The following is a 10,596-nucleotide window of genomic DNA, read 5'->3' on the forward strand; positions in this document are numbered from 1 at the left end:
ATTCTCAATAGTTTAGCTTTAAATTTGAGAAGCAGAGAAGGACAATTATAATCTGCAGTTTGGGTGAGGAGCAGGGAAGAATTGATGGACATTTGTTGAGCTGGGTACAGGCAGTACTAGCTATGTCTCCAGTCAAGAAGTTGCATAACTTAATGGTCATACTTTGACTTTGACGTTTGCCAAAATTCTTTAAACCTTAAATACTCAAAGATTAAATGAGATAAAACACACATTCATGGAAATGAACTAGAGAGCCTGAGTGGTGATTCCTCTTCTGTATTCAACCTCACCAGTGTTGATCTTTTGTATTTGAGCCAAATTAGTGCTCTTTCTCTTTCCTGCTTTAGAATGAGCTGCTTCTCAAAAGGCTCTTATGTCTTTCTTGTAAAGAGACTTTTAGTAAGTGTACCAAGAAAAGGGTTTATCAGTCCTTCAGTCATCTCCACTATTGATAAACCTGAGTCATAGAGTGAACATAGTTTAGTATAGAATGATGTATTGGGCTGTTCTTGCATTGCTATAAAGAAGTGTCTGAGACTGGGTAATTGATAAACAAAAGAGGTTTCATTGGCTCACGATTCTGCAGGCTGTATAAGAAGCATGGCCCTGGGCATCTGTTTGGCTTCTGATGAGGCCTTAGGAAGCTTACAGTCATGGCAGAAGGCAAAGGGGACCAGGCACATCACATGTTAAAAGCAGGAGCAAGTAAGAGAGAGTGGTGAGGAAGGTACCACACACTTTTAAAGGACCAGATCTTGTGAGGCCTCACTACCATGAAGATAGTACCAGGCTGCGAAGGATCTGCCCCCATGATCCAAACACCTCCCACCAGGCCCCATCTCCAGCTTTTGGGATTACAATTTAACATGAGATTTGAGTGATGACAAATATCCAAACTGTATCAGATGGGAATTAAGCTATAAATGTGTCTCCTCGCTGATTCATTAAAGCTCTGAATTGCTGTTTTGCTAAATTGCTTTGGAAACTTGGTATATGTTTTTACTGTTAATATTTCAGAAGTATTTTTCTTGTACATATCATCCTCTACAAATTGGTAAAAAGCATTTTGAAGATCCTCAGGGTTTTTTTTTTTCTTTTGGAGACAGAGTCTTGCTCTGTTACCCAGGCTGGAGTGCAGGTGTGCCATATGCTCACTGCAACCTCTGCCTCCCAGTTCAAGTGACCCTCTCATCTCAGCCTCCCAAGTAGCTGAGACCACAGTCATGTGCCATCACACCCAGCTAATTTTTGTATTTTTGGTAGTGATGGAGTTCATCATGTTGGACAGGCTGGTTTTGAACTCCTGACCTCAAGTGATCCACCTGCCTTAGACTCCCAAAGTGCTGGGTTACAGGCGTGAACCACCATGCCCAGGCTGAAAATCCTTAGATTAGGTCTATGCTGTCCACCCAGCTTATTGAGGGGGAGGAATGTGTAGGATCATCCACATCTTGGAGCTTTGTAAAAATGTCCTGGATATCATGATATCCAGGATTTTTTCCTCTATAATAATATTGTAAATGTGGCTATCAAAGCAAATATAGTGGTTGCAATAGAGAAGACTATGATTTTGAATATGTGTGAGTGTGTGTGCACTCACATACCCTTGGACAGAGTAGTGGCTAAACAGAGAACTACAGAGTATTGATGAGTTGAGCTTTCAGCACTTACTCATCAATACCATGTATTTATAAAACATATTTTGAAGAAATGTTCATTTTTTAAATTTTTTTAAGTACCACGAAAATAAATACCAAATCTTTGGCAAAGTCAAATCATATTTTACATTTTTTCATTTGTACAGGAGTAACTAGATCCATAATGCTATTGTAGAAGTTTAAATTAGATAGGACTTACTTTGTAAAAGCCATTTATTTTTTGTTTTTTGGTGTACTGTTTTATCTTTAAAGGATATTTGTAAAAGATATTTATAAATTAACCCCATTTAAAATTAAAATTATTATATATGTGTGTGCATATATCATTCTTTGAATATAGTGCAAAAACTGGATAATAGTACAATTTGCCTTTTTATGCATTGCACAGCAATTGAAAAAGTTCTTATGAAAAAGCACAATGAATGAAAATAAAAGCAAGGCTCAGTAATTTGCAGGGAGGTTATGTTTCATTAATATGTGCCTAATATAAGCAGTCAGCATGTAAAAATAGATGGTAAAATCTGACCAGGAGTTTAAAATTACAAATTATATATAGAATGTGCACCAAATTAATTAGATAATTAATTGAGAAGCATAAATTTAAAAAATCTAATTGATGTTGTACATTTGATAATCAGAGTCATTTTTCTACAATTGTTAAATATAATTTGTCTCATAATGCTACCCTTTGGTAAATTGTTATAACAGTGTATGATATATGTAGCTTATTAACAGTTTCATTAATTGCTATTAGAAGAAAGAAGCTATGAAAGCTGGTACACATAGGAACAAATGTTGAGGCAGATGGTTGAAATTAGTGAAACATGATCAGTTGCTGAACCACTTTACTTAATTAGCTTTCTGCATCAGTATAGTTAAAATAAATTTGTCATATTGTCTTCAGGAAATTGAAATTCAGGAGATGATCATCACATAATTTTTAAAAATTAATAAGACAAAGAGCAAAGAACTGTGGGCTCTGACCCATGACCATTAGTTTATTCTGTACTGAGAGTCTGCTCAACTGTTTAGAATGGGAGGGGAATTTTACTGTTAGGGAATAGCCAACTGCACTGACATCTTTTTACTGTTTGTAGCAGGGAAAACAGAGGGAGAAGAGCAAGTGGAAATTGGCCACTGCCCACAAAATTAACTTGATGCTGTTACTTCTTAGTTAATAATTTTTGGAGGACTTGAAATGGATCTTTGAAATAACAGTTTCATAGAACAGTTTCCTTTTCAGCAAGATTCCAGAAAATCTCAAGAGATCAAAATTGTAATAATTTTCATGCTGGGCATTTCTGGCCATATTGCTTTGTATGGGGGGGTGGGAACTCAATTTTTAAGGTACTTGTCTTGGTTATTTCTTATAGATTTCACTTTGGCATCCGCACCAATAGCATGAACAACAAATAGTCAAAAATGGGGGAGATTTTGATAGAAATATGGTTTATATGTTGGAGAAACTCTGATGACATTTGGAAGTGTTTAATGGAATGCTCTAAATTGTTAATGGAATGCTCAGCTATTACATGCTTTATACCTGCCGAGGTTTACATAGGTTTGGAACAATTTGCTATCCCTTCTCACAGGAATGTTTTTATATATTTGCCTTTTAGGACACATTTCTCAACTTTGTAGCAGAAGTACAGAACTTAGCTATCAGTATGAAAAGTTTCCAATGATACTGTCTTCATCTATTTTTTCCAACATATTACAAGTGAGTTGTAGATGGTCATGTTTAACTACATGAATCTAAATAAGTAAACATGTATGATCCGTTATTGACACAGCTACCCTTTCCCCTTTAGGGTGTATAATGGGGTTCTTTCTGTTAGTGTTAGTGTATAAATTATTCAGAAACAATGGAGCTGTGGCCACTAGTGGTTTGGCCTCTGTCACCTTTTCTGTCTTTACCATCACTCTTGACCTTGATTAAAAAGATGGGAGTGGCTGGGCCCGGTGGCTCATGCCTATAATCCCAGCACTCTGGGAGGCCGAGGCGGGTGGATCACAAGGTCAGGAGATCGAGACCATCCTGGCTAACAGGGTGAAACCCCGTCTCTACTAAAAATACAAAAAATTAGCTGGGTGTGGTGGCGGGCGCCTGTAGTCCCAGCTACTTGGGAGGCTGAGGCAGGAGAATGGCATGAACCGGGGAGGCGGAGCTTGCAGTGAGCCGAGATCGTGCCACTGCACTCCAGACTGGGCGACAGAGCAAGACTTCATCTCAAAAAAAAAAAAAAAAGATGGGAGTAAGATCATTTTGTTAATAATATATTTATAGGCACTGCGTCAAGAGGGTTTGAACATTTCAAGGTCCCACAGATATATTTGTGTTCTAAACTTAAAAAAGTTATTTGTATAATATGAAATTAAAAAATGAAAAATTGAAATTAAGAAACATTTAGATCTCTATAACATAATTTTCAAAAATAGTAAATTGTTATTTTAGTAAACTCTTATATAGTAATACATAAGTAATATTTATTGTGGGAAGTGGGTCTGTTTTTATGTTTACTATGAGGGAAAAATTAACATAAAAATGTAGTCAATCCCTGTCAAGCTACCTTTCTACGTCCATGCTTTTATTCAGCAAAGAAAACAGTGCATATCTTTACAACTTGTTCAAGGCCATCATATTTTAGTTCTCTAAACTCTTCATAAAAGAAAAGATTTAGTTAAGCATGATGTTAGCTTGCTAGAATTTAGGAATGAAATTCTATGGCTTCATTCAGAGGAGCCAAGCATTATCATTCAAAAAATAAAAAAGGCCAATTTTATTCTTAAAAGTAATAACAGGAATAAGATAAAAATGCCATTATAAATGTTTTGCATGTGAAAAATATAGAAATAAAAGTATATCATAAAGTGAGTAATGAGGCAAGTGGTACTACTGTTTTAAATATTGAGCAACATAGAATTGGTTTAAGCAAAATTTGAAGTCAGAATAGTTACTTTTGAACATTGTGATGTGGCTTGGTGACAGAGGCTCTTAGCTAAAATAAAATCATTATTAATTTATTTTCAATAAACTGTTAGTATTATTTAGTATATGTCCCATCCTATCCCATGCACTAGATTTGTAATGCATTAAGATTAGAGACACTGCATCGTTAACTCATTTATTTTCAGTTATTGAAAAAAATCAAACAAACTGACAGATGCTCAATGAACATGACTTGATTCAAAAGTTTTTTACCCTGAATGTTAAGACTATCTGGGAGAGCTGCTTCTACTTTGGATATAAAAAGCTCCTACTCTAATGATAAAAATAATCTACAAAATTATGTCTTATTTGTACTCATCAGATGGTTGAGGTTGTAAAGCAACTAAGATCACTGAATTTCAGAGGATGTCAAGACCCTCCAGGAGAGGTGGGCCACATTAAATTTGCCTTTGGCAGAACAAAATAGAAAGAGATGGCAGCTATAAAATCAGATAAAAAGAAAACAACTGTGTGATGGTTAATTTTATGTGCCAAATTAACAAGGCCAACGAGTGCCCAGATATTGGTTAAACATTATTCTGAGTCTATCTGTGAGAGTGTTTCTGGATGAGATTTACTCAGTCTACTGATGCAAATGTTAAACATATTGCTCTTCTCAGTGAAGGTGGGTCTCATGCAATCTGTGAAGGCATGGCCAGTGCAGTGGATCACACCTGTAATCACAGCACTTTGGGAGGCCAAGGCGGGTGGATCACTTGAGGTCAGGCATTTGAGGCCAGCCTGGCCAACATGGTGAAACCTTGTCTCTACTAAAACAACAACAACAAACCACAAAAAATAATCTGTGAAGGCCTAAATAGAATAAAGTGCTAAGAAAGAATTATTTCTCTCTGTCTAAATGCCTCCAAACTGGGACAGCAGTCTTCTCTTGCCTTCAGATGCAGACTGGAACTGGAACTGATATGATTGGCTCTCCTGCTTCTCAGGCTTTCAGACTCAGACTGGATCTATACCATTGTCTCCCCTGGGTTTGGACTTCTCAGTGCCCATAATCACATAAGCCAATTCCTTATAATAAATCATTTTATATACATCTTATTGGTCCTCTTTTTTTGGAGAATCCTGACTAATGCAAATTGAACATTTAAAAAATACTTAAAGGCCCAATAGGCCAGCATGATAGCTGAGAACCCATGGAAACCCCATTCAAAGGAGAATCTGCAAGCACTCACCAATGCTTGTCCATGGGCCCTAACCAGGTACTCCTGAGTAGGACTGGAAGCATGGCAAATTCTTTGGTGATGCAGGAATGTAGATATGATTGGTTGCTGTTGAGGGAAAGGTGCAATGTCTAGCCCTGTTCTGAATTCTTTCCTCACATGAAAATAAAGGTGTTGCCACTAAGAGAGAAGCAGGCAACCTCCATACACCCCTGATACCAGTTTGGTTGCCATTGGAGTAGGAGTAGATGAGAAATGCTGTATATCACTAAGAATGGAATAGAAAAGTTACTTAAGCACATGATCTTGCACTGATGAAAAAGCAAGGCAGATCTTGGCCATCATGATGAGAGAGGAAGGAAGGATGAGAAGGCTAAAACAAGAAACTAAAAATCCCCTGGCACCTGCAAAAGCCTTGTACCTAGAATCAAGCTAATGCAGGCAGTATATTCTCTGGGAAAGGGGAAAGATACTGAACGGGGACCCACTCTGTGGCATGGGGATGCAACGTCTGCTAAAAGGTGAGGATGGAGCAGAAATACTGCTAAAACCCTCCAGCACCCTAGGTGCCTCACCCTAAGCACAAGGTAGTAGTAGTCTATCACTGGAGGAATTTGAAGTCTATGGTGAATCAAAGGTAATTAGAGTAACAACCACATCCAACTGAGTTCAACTACTACTTAGAGTGACCTAACCTCCACATTAACGAACTGACATAAGAACTGTGCCCATTTCCTGTTGTAAATTTACCTCACTCTCAATTTTTCTTTAGCCATGATGTCTACATTCAATGTATTATTATACAATACACACAAACAATAACAATGACTACAACAAATTACCTATTATCAAGAGATAAAAGAGTCAAAGAATCAAACCAAGATGTGATGAGATCATGGTACTTTAGATGAAGTATTTCAAAACAACTACGTTAAATATGTTAAAGAGTGCAGTAAAAAAGGTTAACACTGTATGAACAAATGAGAAATTTCAGCAGGTATATAGAAATTTAAAAAGAAATCAAGTGAGAATGCTAGAAATTTTTTAAAAACATGCTAAACAGAGAAGAAGAATTTATTTGATAAATTTTCTGCTGGATGACTTATCAACAGTCTGGATATAACAGTGAAAGGAATTGCTGAACTTTAAGTTAGACTAGTGCAAATTATCCAAACTAAAAAAGACAGAAAAATGAAGAAACAATAATAACAAGAGAATAGAATATTCAGTAGCCATAGAATAATATCAAATAATCTAACATACATATAATTGAGGTTTTATGAAGAGAAGAAAGAGACTATGGCACAGAATATATTCAAAAAGATAATGGCAAATAATATTCCAAAATGAATAAAAGAGAGCAAACAGCAGATTTAAAAAGCCAGGGTTTATAGCAGAAAAAATAATAAAAAAAATACTTGGGCATATGAAAGCTAAACTTCTGGAAACCAAATACGAAGATAAAATCTTAAAAGCATCCAAAGGAAAATAAAACCGATTATATATAGAAGACCAAAGATAAGAATGTCAGCAGTTTTCTCATAAGAGACTAAATAAGGCAGATAGCAATAAATCAATATCTTTAAAGTACAAGGAAAAAAACTAACTCACTCAAAATTTTATACCACACAAAACTATCTTTTAACAATGAAAATAAAATAGAGTACTTTTTAAGCAAATAAAAGATGAGAAAATTCATTGGCAGTGAAGTTTTGTACTATAAGAAATGATAAAGTTTTACAGTCAGAAGGACTGTGATACATGATAAATATCTGGACCTATACAAAATATTGATAAAATGCTCTAAATAGTAAAGATATGAGAATATAAAAATTCATTTAAAAATACTTCTGAAAGATAATTGAGTGTCTGAAGAAAAATAGTACAGTGGGGAGACTGTAACGTAATTAGGAGTAAAACATAACAAAATAATAGCACAAAGAATTAGTGGAAGGAAGTGGTGTGTGGCTGTTACAACATATTGAAGTGATATATTCCTAAAATTTAGACTGTAAGAAGTGAAACATGTATATTGTAAATCCTAGAGAAAACAGTAAAAAAATTCAAAAAGCTCTATCTTATAGTCCAATAGTGATGATAGAATTGAATAATTAAAATGCTCATTTAACACAAAAGGACAGCAGAAAAAAGAAGAGAAAAAGAAGAATATATAGATACTAATGTGATGGAGCCTGGTGGACAGAAGTGGCTGTTGGAGGCTTTAAGTTTGCCGCAGTTTACAAGGCCAGAGATAAGAATACCAACCAAATTGTCGTCATTAAGAAAATCAAACTTGGACATAGATCAGAAGCTAAAGATGGTATAAACAGAACAGCCTTAAGAGAGATACAATTATTACAGGAGCTAAGTCATCCAAATATAATTGGTCTCCTTGATGCTTTTGGACATAAGTCTAATATTAGCCTTGTCTTTGGTTTTATGGAAACTGATCTAGAGGTTATAATAAAGGATAATAGTCTTGTGCTGACACCATCACACATCAAAGCCTGCATGTTGATGACTCTTCAAGGATTAGAATATTTACATCAACATTGGATCCTACATAGGGATCTGAAACCAAGAAACTTGTTGCTAGATGAAAATGGAGTTCTAAAACTGGCAGATTTTGGCCTGGCCAAATCATTTGGGAGCCCCAATAGAGCTTATACACATCAGGTTGCAACCAGGTGGTATCAGGCCCCTGAGTTACTATTTGGAGCTAGGAAGTATGGTGTAGGTGTGGACATGTGGGCTGTTGGCTGTATATTGGCAGAGTTACTTCTAAGAGTTCCTTTTTTTGTCAGGAGAGTCAGACCTTGATCAGCTAACAAGAATATTTGGGCACACCAACTGAGGAACAGTGGCCGGACATGTGTAGTCTTCCAGCTTATGTGACATTTAAGAGTTGCCCTGGAATCCCATTGCATCACATCTACAGTGCAGCAGGAGACGACTTACTAGATCTCATACAAGGCTTATTCTTATTTAATCCATGTGCTCGAATTACAGCTACACAGGCACTGAAAATGAAGTATTTCAGTAATCGGCCAGGGCCAACACCTTGGATGTCAGCTGCCAAGACCCAGCTGTCCAGTGGAAACCTTAAAGGAGCAATCAAATCCTGCTTTGGCAACAAAAAGGAAAAGAACAGAGGCCTTGGAACAAGGAGGATTGCCCAAGAAACTAATTTTTTAAAGAGAACACTGGACAACATTTTACTATTGAAGAAAATAGTCAAAAAGGCAAATAATGGAAAAATAGTAAACATTAAGTAAATGCTGTGGAAGTGAATTTGTAAATATTCTACACATATAAAATATATAAAACTATGGGTTATTTTTATTAAATGTATTTTAAAATAAAAAAAGAATATATAGCACACATTTGTCAAAACAAATTGGTAAATTAAAGCCAATCATCTTGGTAAGTATATTAAATGTAAATTGTGTAAATTTGTCAGTTAAAATCTAGGTACTGCCAAATTGAATTAACAATGGCAAGACAAGTATATTCTATCTACAAGAATCTCACTTTAAATATAAGGCTATAGATACATTCAAAGTTAAAGGACTTTGTCACTTTGACACTTCTCAAAAGAAGCTGAAGTAGGTATATTAGCATTACATAAAGTAGACTTGAGAACAGGAGAGATTACAAGAGACATACAGGGATATTACATAGTAATAAAGGGGTAATTTAATCCAGGAAAAATAGCAATTCTATATGTATATTCTTCTAATATTAGAGTTTCAAAATATATACATAAAAACTGATAGAATTGAAAGAAGGATAAAGGGACAAATCCGCAATTATAGTGGGAAAACTCAAAATTCCTGTCTCTATAAATAATACATGTGGACAAAAAATCAGTTAGAAGACTTAGAAAGTACTGTATTCCATTTTTACCTCATTGATAAAATATTAGAATATTTTCCATAGAATATTTTCCAACAAACAATAGGAAAACTTCTTTTAAGTTTACGTGGAACTGTTTAGTTAACATTAAGATAGAGTATTTTCTGTGCCATTAATAATCCTGCAAATGCTAAAAGTTGAAATCGCCGGGTGTGGTGGCTCATGCCTGTAATCCCAGCACTTTAGGAGGCTGAGGCGGGCAGATCATGAGGTCAGGCATTCAAAACCAATCTGGCCAACATGGCGAAACCCCATTTCTACTAAAAATACAAAAATTAGCCAGGCGTGGTGGCGATCACCTGTAGTCTCAGCTACTTGGGAGGCTGAAGCAGGAGAATCACTTGAACCTGGGAGGCAGAAGTTGCTGTGAGCCCAGATTGGGCCACTGCACTCCAGCCTGGGCGACAGAGTGATACTCTGTCTCAACACCAACAACAACACAAAATTAAAATAATACAAAATACATATTCAGAAAAAAATAAAATCAAACTAGAATTTGATATCAGAAAGATATGGAAAATCAATAAATATTTTGAAATTAAACACTAAAGTATTAAACATTGTATTAAAAAATCACAGAAAAATTAAAAAATATTTTGAATGGAATGAAAATATGGCATATTAAATTTGGGGTAATATAACCAAAGAGCTGCTTAATTGCAAATGTGTAGAATCAAATGCTTATATTAGAAAATATTTTAAAAGGGTGAAAACTAATAATCTAACCTCCATTTAAGACTCTGTAAAAACAGGGGTAAATAAAATCTAAACAAACAGAAGGAAGAAAACCAATAGAAAAAAATAAAACTACAAGCTGGTTGTCTGAAAAGATTATTAAAATTGGTAAGCTTTT

At 35.4% G+C, this 10,596-nt stretch overlaps 1 pseudogene; it reads left to right on the forward strand.

Annotated features, from left to right (window-relative positions):
• Nucleotides 1-653: 653 nt before the first annotated feature.
• Nucleotides 654-9,047, forward strand: LOC116810167 (cyclin-dependent kinase 7-like; annotated as a pseudogene).
• The last annotated feature ends 1,549 nt before the right edge of the window (nucleotides 9,048-10,596 follow it).

This window comes from Hylobates moloch, unplaced genomic scaffold, assembly GCF_009828535.3.
Source record: "Hylobates moloch isolate HMO894 unplaced genomic scaffold, HMol_V3 SCAFFOLD_1, whole genome shotgun sequence".
Classification (NCBI taxonomy): Eukaryota; Metazoa; Chordata; class Mammalia; order Primates; family Hylobatidae; genus Hylobates; species Hylobates moloch.